The sequence below is a fragment of the Papaver somniferum genome, chromosome 1 (assembly GCF_003573695.1).
Source record: "Papaver somniferum cultivar HN1 chromosome 1, ASM357369v1, whole genome shotgun sequence".
In the NCBI taxonomy this organism is placed as follows: domain Eukaryota; kingdom Viridiplantae; phylum Streptophyta; class Magnoliopsida; order Ranunculales; family Papaveraceae; genus Papaver; species Papaver somniferum.
The window spans coordinates 190,894,426-190,904,901 of record NC_039358.1 but is presented as its reverse complement, the minus strand read 5'-3'; the positions used below and the strand labels follow the sequence as shown (position 1 = coordinate 190,904,901).

The 10,476-nt window shown below is 36.7% G+C and overlaps 1 long non-coding RNA gene across 1 annotated transcript; it reads right to left on the bottom strand.

The window, feature by feature from the left end:
* Nucleotides 1–6,609: 6,609 nt before the first annotated feature.
* LOC113334651 lies at nt 6,610–8,179 on the bottom strand. The gene is made up of 3 exons (XR_003352880.1): nt 7,937–8,179; nt 7,697–7,795; nt 6,610–7,338 (listed from the first exon to the last, which is right to left on the bottom strand). It is a non-coding gene; the product is annotated as an uncharacterized LOC113334651 (long non-coding RNA).
* Between the last annotated feature and the right edge of the window lie 2,297 nt (nt 8,180–10,476).

Below are 10,476 nucleotides of genomic sequence, written 5' to 3'. Positions count from 1 at the left end.
CATAGATGCCGTTAATGCCATTAATAGAACAATCATCATTTATGGATAGGTGAAACTCAATTTTTTAAACGGAGATTTTGTGTTATCTCTGTTCATGTGTTTCTAATTGTTGTTGTTGTTGAGTGTATTTTGATTGAACATACTTATGTTCATAACTTGTAGTTGTAGATCTACCTGTAGGAATACATCTGTAACTCCTATAGTCTTGTAAAAAACTGATCCAATGAAGTCCTACTGATGAGTTTTATACTGGGAAACAGGAGCAGGGAAGACATAGCATGGAGGTAAAGTGATCAAATTCTTATTGTGGATATCAGTTTAATTTGATATGTTTTATCGATTAAAATTGATACTAAGAATGAGGTTACTCCTTTTCCATGGAAATGGTATTATAAAATGTCTTGGAGAGGAGAAAGAGCTACTTCCATGAGTCGTGGATGGACTTTTCGAGTGTCTTAAATCGCTAGATGAAATGAACAAGTGCACAGTCAAGTTGTCAATGATAAGTATATATTGCAATCACTACAGAACTGTGCAGTTTCACCATTTATATGTTCATTCAGTTGTTAATATGGAGCACCAAGTTTAATTTTATGCACTCAATTGACAAGTTGTTTTCTTTAGTTTCGGGCGTAGTTTGTTGTTCTTAACAAAGCACCAAGTACGGAAGATAAAACACCAAGGTTGCCGGAAGTGGTTGGAATTTTAACAGTTGGGGTGGTAAGTCTTTATATTTTTTTCGTTTCATTTTTGAAGCTGATTTGCTTATAATTGCTTTCATGGGATGTTTTTTGATTAATTTCATGACCATTTTGGCTTGCTTGGTCTTGGAAACATTTTATGAAATTTCAAATTTTGTTGTCTAGTGTTTATTTTTTTGGATATTGAGCCTGGAGCATGCTTTCCCTGATTGAATATTGAGCATGGAATATACTTTTATCTTTGAATATTGCGACTTTATTTGTTTATGGGAAAAAATCCCTGGATTTTAATTTTTATTGGATCAACTATTGTTGTTGATTCCATAAATGGAATCAACTTCTGTTGTTGACAGCATCTCCCTGAATTAGTATAGTCATGCTTGTAGTTTAAGTTATTAAGGGCTTTCCTTGACTGAACATTGAGCATGGAATATACTTTTATCATTAAATATTGCGACTATTTATTTATGGGAAAAAGATCCCTGAATTTCAGTTTTTATGGGATCAATTCATGTTGTTAATCCAATTTATGGGATCAACTCCTGTTGTTGATCCATCAACTCCTGTTGTTGATCCAATTTATGGGATCAACTCCTGTTGTTGACAACATTTCTCTGGATTAGTATAGTAATGTTTGTAGTCTAAATTATGCTTGTTAAGAAAGATCAGCCTAATTTCTTGCTACTTTCAGTATGAGAACCTAAAATGCTAACTTCCTACTTCTTGGTGATTCTTTCTTATATCAATTTGTTTGTATTTTTAATGCAGTGGAGTCATTCCGGAGAGAGTGTTTTGAGTTTACTTTTAAATGTCATAGAATGGTTAAATTTTATTGTGCTGATTCATGAACAATGAACTAAATTTATACCCAATACACGGTGGATCATCGCGAAAATCTTGGTGAACCGATTACGGCCCATCCTGCAATTCATCATCAGCCCATATCAAAGTGCTTTCGTACCCAATAGAGCCATACATGATAATATCTCAATCGCGGCAGAACTTTTTCACCATATTAGAACTGCCGCACCCACCATTCACCCAAAAATTGCGCTCAAATTGGATATCAAAAAGGCTTTTGACAATTTGGACTGGGGGTTCATTGAAGTTTCCCTAATGAAACTAGGATTCCCGAAACAGTTTATAAGGTACATCATGACATGTATAACTACTGTCACATATGGGATCAACATCAATGGCACAACGACAGGCAACATCAAAACTACAAGAGGCTTGAGGCAAGGTGATCCACTCTCACCATATATTTTCATCATCTGTGCAGAGATCCTTTCTACTAATCTCGGGAAATTAGAAATGCAAGGCAAATTGGAGGGACTGAAAATGTCAAAAAGAGGCCCAGCAATTCTTCACTTGATGTATGCAGATGATTTGTTAATCACTTGCAAAGCCAAGCTGGATACCCATATCACTTTACTTCTCATTCTCCAGAAGTATTCGGCGTCAGCAGGTCAAGAAATTAACAAAGCCAAATCTACAGTCATACACCACCCAAAGCTTTGGCAACATAAAATCTTAGATCTTGAAAATACTTTCCAGATCAGCGCTACTGCAGATCCGCCAAAATATTTGGGAATAACTTTCAAGCGGGGTAGGAACTCAGCACATATTTATGTGGATCTACTAAACCGAATCCAGAGGAAAGCCCAAGGTTGGATTTCAAAATGTATAAATCAAGTAGAAAGAGTTGTACTCATCAACACTTCTCTCACGCCAACAACAAATCATGTGATGCAAACACTGCTACTCCCAGCACACATGCACAAAAAAATGGACCAAATTGTAAGAATTTTTTTTTGGGACCATGACAACCAAACAAGGAAAATGCACCCAATTGGATGGGAGAAGCTCACAAGAACTCGCAAGGAGGGAGGTCTAGGAACCAGGAAGAGCAAAGAACACAATCAGGCTCTACTACTCAAGAGAGTTTGGCATCTGCAACATAATCAGCATTCAATCTGGAAAAAAATGTGTGATGATAAATACCTACTCAACCATCCAATCTTGGAACACCAAAATGGCATAACCGTGAAACCAGCTGCAAGCCCATACCGGAAACATTTAAGTAACATAGCTGTTTTTTTGCACGAAAAATGTATCAAACAGATTGGGAATGGCCAAACAACCATATTTTCCAAATGGATTCCACAACAATCAACACCTATCATCACCAGCCTCCCACAAAACACTTAGGTAGCTTCACTCATCAATTTTGATTCTAACACTTGGAACAACCAAGTTATCTTTGACTCGTTTGACATCATCACAGCCCAAAACATCATCAATATACACCTGCCTAGTCAACCAGTTCAAGATAAATTCATTTGGCCTTTCGATAAAGGAAGAATATACACAGCAAAATCTGGATATGCAACCATTTCAAACCCAAATCCATCAAACCATCAACAACCAACCCATTCCACCACACACAACACTACCACCACCGTGGACTACATACGTATCTGGAAACTCCAATGTCCACCAAAAATAAGGTTTTTCTTTTGGAAAGTTGCTCTAAAAGGATTACCAACCTTCGACAAACTTCACCACATCAACATTACCCCTACAAACCTATGTCCAGTTTGCACCAATCATAGAGAAACCGAGCATCACCTTTTTTTCGAATGCCAACAAGCTTCACAATTGTGGAATCTTGTCATCACACAACTCCCTAGAAGTCCAAATATAGCTCCCATAACCCATAAACCAAATAACCTACAACAACTACTAGACAAGAAGATACCATCTAGAATACAAGAAATCTACCGATTCACTCTTTGGCACATATGGCTTGCAAGAAATGCACAAGTATACCGACGGAAAACGCAATCAACATCACAACTCAGGGATATTGTCTTCACAATGGTAGCGGAATATGAATGGGCCAACAACATATAGTACCAATAAGTCCCGACTTACAGGCGCAACCAATACACAGGCAAATGTTTCGAGGTAACACCATTTTAGTAGGATGGAAAGCACCGCCGGAACACTGGATCAAGATCAATTTAGATGGAGCAGCTAAAGGAAAATTAGGAACGGCAGAGCGGGATGCGTATGCAGATCACACACAGACGAAGTACTAATGGCACTAGCAGCACCTTTAGGAATCACAACAACAATGCTAGCAAAAACCTGGGGGATACTACTAGCTGCAAGGATATAGGATCTAATACAGCTGATTCAAACTAGGAGCGATGAAGAACCTTGGTACTTACAAAGTATGTTAGCGGAAATACGAACAACGATGGAGGAAATACCACAGGTAAAGCTCACACACGACTATCGAGAAGCGAACCCGGTGGCAGACAAGCTAGCAAACGAGGCGGTCGAACATCAACAACAAAACAAAACTACATCGGCAACAAGAATTTGGGACAACACTTGCTCTACCTTTATTTCTAATATTGTACTCGATGATAGAAACGGGGTAAAATTCACCCGCATCGTAAAAACAAGGTTATCGTAATGGTTTAATAAAATGGTCCCCCTCCAACTAGGGGGTTCCCACCTCAAAAAAGAAAATCCACGGAGACTGATCATATGATAGTATAGGAATCATCTTTTCTTTTGTCTCGAGTTATGGAACATTTTATATGCATTCCATTACTTTATAACGATCCTATTATTTTTAGCTTCACACTATACAGTCATTTTTGTTATGTTGTTTTCATACAACAATTCTATTTTGTAGCTCCGGTTCTGTTTTTTCAGATTCCACAGTGAATAAATCTCTCACGAGCTCGTGAAGTGCGTCACTAGTTCTTTTTCGTGGTGCTCTCATTTAAATTGGCTTCTTGAGACCATAACACGTAACCAGCATGTTTCTTTATTGCATAGTTGGGGTCAACGTTGGTTGTTGACATCAGTATTTGGGGTCAACGTTGGTTGTTGACGCTATAATCAGTAAGCATTACATCTTTTGGATTCTGAATTTGGCGTCAACTTTGCTTGTTGACATCTGTTATGCACTCTATTACTGTAATGTACATTTTTTTAACCTCCCCTTTTTGTTTTTGCAGGCTAAAAGTGGTTTTTATGTTGTCTTTGTTTTGCAACCTCAGCTCCAATGAATCCTTGTGCACCAACATTTTCAGGAGCAGCCTATATTGTATAACTTATTACGGAGAATGTAGTTTTGAATTATTTTTATGAACTTATGATGTTATTTTCTCAACATCCTCTTTGCATGTTTTTATGGTTGTGGACACGATACTCTGGAAAAAGGATGTTCCCAGATTCCACCAACGTCGATTGTTGATATTAATATGAGGTATCAACTTTCATTGTTGACACTAGATATTTTGTTGTTAAATTTGGCTGTGATCAACTTTCGTTGTTGACACGATACTCTGGAAACAAATGTTTCTGAATTTCAGACTAAGTGTCAAATTCGATTGTTGGCATCAATTTTTGGGATCAATTTCTGTTATTGGCATCAATTTGTGGATCAACTTATGTTGTTGACACGAGTTACTGACGTCAGCATTGGTTGTTGATAACTTCAGTTAGATGTTCCTGAAACTTAGACTGAAGTGTCAACTTCGATTGTGGACATCAATTTTTGGGATATCAATAGAGATCTCATATTGTATAAAACCTTCTTGGTGTCTTGGGTTATGGATACCAAAAAAGGATGATTTTTGGGATCAACTTTTGTTGTTGATACAATTTGTGGATCAATTTTGGTTGTTGATCACTTCATTTTTAGATGCCAACTTGGGTTATTGACTTCAAAATTTGGAGCTATAATATGTTTGGAGATTCCTGGATTTCACATCAACTGAGCTTATTGACACAATTTTTAAAAAATCACATAGATTCGTTTGCATCTTTAAGCCATTTTCCATAAGCTTTATACTTGTAGCACATTCTGTAGCAACATTTCATTTACAACAATAGAGTATTTTGTACAACCACATTCATTTCATATAACTCAAAAGTGATCCGTCTTTTAAACTTACTGCTAATAATTTACAAACTTCCCATGATGTACATATATACAAGAAAATTGACCAAGCTCAAGAATTCACCGACAAGCAGTGCCTTTCCGATTTAATAATCTCTGGCAGAGAAGTTCCCCTGAAACAGAAGTACCTGCAAGATACTTAAAATATTATATTGGATATTCGAACATGAGTAAATGGATGAACTTAATTAATAATAGCACAATTAGACAAACTTATTGGTTCATATTTCGAGCTAAAGTATTTTTTAATCCCATACAAATGTACTTAATTGGCCGACGTATATGCCAGAAAATAAATCATGGTGGCCATGAAATTCTAAAGATACACATGCTAAAATTGAACTGACAGTAATGAGCCAGCAGAAACAAGCTCCAATCTAATTTCTACTCAAAATGTTGGTTATCCACAACTTGGATAAGCCTTGATTGTCCTAACCGGACTTGACATATCTTTTATAAATTAAGCTAGTTTAGGCACGCACAAAATTAGAATCAGACTCATGGTTTATGTCTGTTGTTCAGAAATTGTAATGCTCGAGATAACCCCAATTGCAAAAACATGCTTTATGGTGGTCCACCAACTAAACCACGACTCATTGCCCCAAAATCATATTTTGAACACACAAATCACGATAAATTCACGTGTTCACAAACAATGTTCGCATACACTTTATATCATAAATTATGCGTTGTATGCGTAAGGGGAGGTAATTATATCGATTCATCGACTCAGAGCCTTCGGAATCGTCATTGTCTAGTCGTATATTATCACTTATACTGCTCATATAATAGAGTCAATAGAGATCGAAGTATAAATGTAAAGTGCATGATGTAAAACGCTGAATGTAAAGTGCTGAAATGTAAATAAGATAAAGATTTAAGTGGTTCGGCACTAAGGCCTACATCCACGGGGTTGGTGTTTCACTATGTATTGAGTGGTTACAAAGATAGTTGAATGACTTTAAAGTGTACATAGGTCAGCGGAAATAAGGGATTTACTTACTCTTCTTATTTCTCTCTCCTATGTTCTCCTCTAATTGCTGTGGATTGGTCGACCCCTTCTCTCTTAGTGGAGAGGGGTATTTATAGGGTTACAACGTGGGGTCCATTTCCGAAGGCCATTATAATCTTATCGTCTTGTGCTTTGTGTCAATATCGCAGATATCTTCGTCTTCTACGATGCCCCTAGCGTTCCATGCCTGATGACGAAGAGTTGTCATCGTGTATTCCATAGGTTGGTCGACACGTATACTGCTCAGGACTTTTAATGCGGGTGGTTGGGTCGTCTGTATGCGCCAGACAGACGTCCTCTGCTCCTGTCATATCCGTGTCAATCGGATTAACCCCAGCCGCTAATCTTGGATATTTCTTGAGATGGGATAAAGTAAGTCTTTGGATGTTGTTCAGTGCTTTGCAATGGCATTATATTTCGGTACTCCTCGATTCTTCTCCATTGGATCTGTTGGATGAGGGCCTTGCCCTGAGGAGACACGTCTCTTGGCTGTATGCGCGTGGCATCACACCTTGATGCCCCGGATTGTATGTCTTCCACGCCATAGACACGTGGCCGATGATGAAATATGTACACACATATCATATCATAGCTTTGCTCCAATACTGAACTTTTAATGGACACGATACTAATTGACTCTGAAATGTACATTCAAAAGGAGTGGCCGGTTAATGTTGTCTGTTGTTAACAACAACTAACTAAAAGCATTACTGTTGAAAAAATAAAAACAAACAAAAATGCAGAACAAAAATGCTTTTCGAACACATAACTGTTGCCATATCAAGATATATTTGAGTAAATTAAACATTTAAGATTTACATTAACTATTCTCAATGACTTTTGGTTTCTGTTTGTACGTGCAAGTTGATTGTCTACCACAAACCATTATTGATCACCTTGAGTAAAGGTTTCATAATTATAACAAAATCTAGTTAATTAGCAAGCTCATAACAAAACAGTGGATACCAAGGAAATACTTGTGATTTTTAAACCCACTTTTTAAGAGCTCCATAGAGATCAAAACGGTGTCTCTTAATTTTTCAGGATGTCTTCTCTAACTCGGGGAAGCAACATAGAAAAGTAGAATCATCTTCTCTTTTGAGCGACGATTACATGCGTCCGTAAAAGTGAAACAAAACATTATTAAAAATGAGAAACAAAATCAGTTCCAAATCGAAAATAAATCTAAATTCAATACCAAATTGAGATTAATTTAACTAAATCTCATGGTTTTACCTTCCATTTTTTCGTTGTTTATGATGACAACAGTCGAACCTTCAAAATCAATTTGAAACCCTTGTTTTCTGAAGAAAAAACTTCATTTCATCTTTGATTTCTGTATTTATTTGAAGTTCCTGATATTATTAGAGTGTTACGATAATATTTTCTCCTAAATCATTTACGATTTGATGAAATTTTTAGATCTGGTTTCCTGGATTTTTCAGTTCAAAAGAGAGAGAGACCGTGTGTGTGTGAGGAGATCGCGTCTGAAAAACAAACGTGTGGGTGGAGCATTCTTATGTAAAATATTTTTTTTTAGTAATCTAATATTTCAGGATTTCTTAAATATATATGGGAGGGGTATAATTGTTTTGTGAAAGGGTATATTTGTAGGGTGTCAAAATTAGGGGTATATAATTAATGTACCCTTGAAATCGCGGGGTACCAAGATACATCACCAACCTTTTCTTAGGCAATATGTATGGACAAACTCAATACAACTTCGAGAGTTAAACTCAATCAAGGAATAGTATCTCGAGTTATATTTCCCTCTCCTGCAATTATAACGTTTACAGAATCAAATCCGTAAACCTAATTACAAATAGATTACTTGGACGGTACCAAAGACCAATGTCCAAGAATCAATCAAGTCGTATCCAACAAACTAGGTTGGATGTACCCACTACGATTGATTAATGCACAAACTGTGATATTTTAATTATAAAGATAAACAATATAACGCGGAAAAAGAAATAACACATACAACAGAAGTTTTGTTAACGAGAAAACGACAAATGCAGAAAAACCCCTGGACCTAGTCCAGATTGAACACCAAACTGTATGATGCCGCTACAGACACTAGCCTACTATCAACTAACTTCGTACTAGAATGTAGTTGAGCCCTAATCGAGTCTCCCACTGATTAAGGTACAGTCACACTCATTATGCCTCTTGAATCCCAGCAGGACTCCGCGCAATTGATTCCCTTAGCTGACGTCACACCACCTAAGAGTTGCTTCAACTCAATTGAAGACTTTAAACCAAATATTCCTCCAACGGATTAAGCCTATATATGACTTCTTTTTACAATCAAAAAGTTTGATCAAAGGTGATGGAAATTGATAGCAATAGACTAAGTCTAGCTAACCTCAAAATCTGGACTTATGCAACCCGAAGTGCAGCCTAGATTATTATTCACCTCACAAGTATAAAACTTGTGGAATCAACAAAGTTTGAGACGAAAAGAACTTTGATGATTTCTATCTATCTTGATCGAGTGAACAACTCAACAATCGATCAAGATCAGGATACTCGAGTTATCAATAAAAGATAACTGGACATGGCTTCACGAATCCCTATGAAGTCTTTGTAGTCGCTAAACCCTAAAAGGGTTAGGAAGAGGACGACTCTAATTACAACTAGGACATACCAAAACGTAGTGTCGGGATTCAAAAATCCCAGTTGCTTGAAGTTCCCTTTATAGGCATTCAAAGCATAGGTTGCTTTAGGTTTAAGCTAAGATAGCTTTGGAACCAAGCAATCAATACCCGTCGCTAGATTAATCTTTAAATCTGATTTATATAAATAAGATATACACTCTAGTTAGGTGAAACCGTAACAAAATCGTGTACAAAGAATTGCTCAAGGTGGTTAGCCAAAACTAGCCGATTTGAACTTAAAAGCTTAATAATCATTTTCATGAACACTTATGATATTAACATTGAGTCACAATCATGTGATCAAATAAATCTAGTGTTTTTAGAAAATTCATTAAATGCTAATTATCTCCTATAAATAATGTATTCGCACTTCAAAATAATCGACATGGTTAGTAGGTGTACAAAGTACAAATCCTATAGCCGTCCGTGAGTTGATTCAGTCACAGTATGTGTATCGCTTTGTAAACTAACGAGCCTAACCAAGTTCCGGAGTTCACAAAACTATTTAGGTATGCGTACCGGTATGGATACCTTAAGACTATGACCGGTTCCGGAGTCCACAGAACTATTTTGGTACGTGTACCGGTTTGGATACACAACCAAGTTCGGGAACACATAACTATTTTGGTATGTGTACCGATTTTGATACTAACCCGGTTTCGTGACCATAGTTCCTAAATGGATTGCATACGAGTATGCGTACCGATCAAGTTCACAATTTGAGCTGATTTTTACATGGTGTGCATAAGAATACACGTACCACAAATCTGCAAGTCAATATATAGATACTCCACTACGTGTACGAGTACATGTAATACGACTTCAGACTTATAAGAGTTTTCCCAATTTGTAAGACTGGTAACATTATCTTGTATATGAATCTATAGTAGTTTTGTACTTCTCTCTAAATCGATTCGAAACATTACCGAATAACATCAATGACACATATCACTGTTCCAGGTTATTTTCAAACGATAAAACTTGAGTCATGATTTTGATTTCGAACAATAAATTGTCCTTCACCGAAATTCATCAAGTATGAACAAATGTTCATTAAGCTTAGTCATTATATTTCGAGAACTAATTATCAAGATAAAATTGACTCGAAATTCTTGT